Raw genomic sequence first — 2,585 nt, forward strand, 5'->3', positions numbered from 1 at the left:
GGATTTAAATATAGTCAAATGAACATGTCTTATGAGACACAGCAATTAAGTGCAGTGTAAACAGAGTCATTTAACTATTTAAATTGATTGTCAATCTACTGGTAAAACTATTTGCTTTGTAACAATATCAAATACAATTAATTATTAAGTTGATGTCGTCTTCCTAATTTAAGTTTTCTGGCTCTCACTGTTGATGGTTGAAATATTATGTATTTAAAACTATCGTATAACTAAGTCTACGAAGTTATATGATTTTATTATATACCCAATTTTTAACCAGGGCATAAGAAGGCATAAAAATATAATAAATATGAAAAAAAAATTCACAAATCAGGAAAATAAACAAATAATAATGTGTTCAAAGAGAAATGTTCTGATTTTGAGTTTAAAATTCATGGGGCGGACTTTTTTAATTTCTCCTTGATTTCATGTTGCTAAGTATTTACAACCCCCTCCCCCTCCCCCCCATATATGTGTGTATTAAGTAAATTTATTGAACCAATATTGCTCTGTAAATCACTGTTTATTATTGCTATTTGCTATTTTAATATCAAATCGTGAATTTATAGTACAACGGAATTTGCAACAAAATAGTTTGCAAGACATGCTAATTTTATAAAAGTTGTAAACGTTTGCTTAACGCAAATAGATTACTAAGTACAATAGGTGGCAAAAGAGAAACGGACCAATCATACACGACGTCACAAGTGTCAAATATAACAAGAAAAACGAAATTTTCTCACATTAGTTGACATGTTTTCCAAGATTAAAAAAAAAGTGTAAGAACAGAAACTAAAGAAAACATATAATTGCACTTGTTTTACAGGAAGATAAGAACTTTATTCTAAAATTATCACTATTTATAATAACTTTGTCAGACACATAAAAATGCTGATACTTGTGACGTAAGAATACTGCTATACTCAGAGTGTACAAATTCTACGTTGCCATCTATTGTACTGGACTCTATTTGACTTAAAGAGACTGGAGGTGTAATTTCAAATTACCATCCAGTTATGAAAGGCATGTCCGATTCACAACGGTATCTTTTTCCCCTTTAAAGCAGTAATAATTATTAAGATAAATTTTCAAAGAAAATATGTAGATTTTCTGAATGTTCTTTCTTGCTTTAAACTGTCCATTCATTGAGAACCTCATTTGAAAACATTTAATTTTAAGAATTAGAAAACAATGAAAATTTTGTGTACCATTTATTATAAATAAGTTACATGTAGAAGTACTGGGTGTCCCAGTAAACATGGGAATTAAGCGACGACTTTAAATCGTCTTTTTCCACGTGGCATTAATATGTGAACTCAATTTTTAAAGCATTTCCTGTAAAAATAGTTAATAAGTTGAACAGCATTGATAGTTCATATAGTGCGGAGATCGTGTCCGAGTTGATAGTTCATGATAAAGATAGATTGAGTCTGGTTGGACATTGATAGTTAAGTAAGATTGAGTTGTACCTGGATTGATACGTTTTGAGAAACCCTTCTGGAGTAGGGACTTTTAGTAAATGTAAAAAAAATAGCATGCTTTGCTAAATGTATTAGTTTTATGGCCGGTTCTAAACTTGTTCAAAAATTATATCTTGAAATTTATATGCATTTAGCCCTGAAAATTGATAGTTTTTAATTTTATGTGCTCGCATCTTATTCTATTTTGTCAAAAACATAATTCTGCTGTACATTGGATGAACAAACCCACTTTCAGAAAGTCAAAAAAACTGATTGCGCTGATTTCGGACAGAATTATTTCTGAACTTTTCGTTCTCTATATTTGTAGCCCTCCTATTTTTAAAATTTTTTAATTATTTTGCCCCAGAGTGAACAATTGTAATGGTTTTCTAGGGTTTAGATCAGACCCTTCATCATATCATTTTTAAGTAAAGTGTCAAAATTATTTGCAGATTTCAAATTCCCGATGTTATAATGAACCGATTCAATTTTTGCGGAATTCTGATTATTTCTTGGCGAATTTGTATGCCTATATTGTTGCTTTTACTGAATTCATACTGTAGCTTTTTGATGCAAATTTTATATTTGAATTGTTAATACATACTTTTATGAAAAATTAATTTTCAAAAATAAAGTTTAGGAAAAAAAAAAACATTTCTTCTCAGGTTTAAAACGAAACTGAACAGTCGGCACAATTTCCAATTATCCAATTGTCATATCTTTGTTTTATTTTAGACTACGAAAAATCTGCAAGATCAAGTTTTAAATGTCTAAAGTTTTAATATCATCAGGTTACAAAGAAATACTACCAGCCTCGCAAAAAAACGTTTAATTTGAGTTATAACATGAAATATGAAAAACAAATTTTAACCACAAAAGTTTAAATGGTTCCGTTGTGAATCGTTTCTGTTGGTTTGAATGAAAAGTTTTTTTTTTCAAAATGTATTTTATACTTCAGGACATTAAGTTAAAAATGGAAAATTAAAAAATCACTGTTTGTTTGAAATGAAATATTTCTATTAGAACTGGTCAGTTTAACGTAGTTTTTCAAACTATAATGCTTTCCTTTGGTTTACAGCCTAAATACATACACTTGATCCCCCCCCCACTTTCCCGTTTCCCCTC

Source organism: Eurytemora carolleeae, unplaced genomic scaffold (assembly GCF_000591075.1).
Source record: "Eurytemora carolleeae unplaced genomic scaffold, Eaff_2.0 scaffold799, whole genome shotgun sequence".
Taxonomy (NCBI): Eukaryota; Metazoa; Arthropoda; class Copepoda; order Calanoida; family Temoridae; genus Eurytemora; species Eurytemora carolleeae.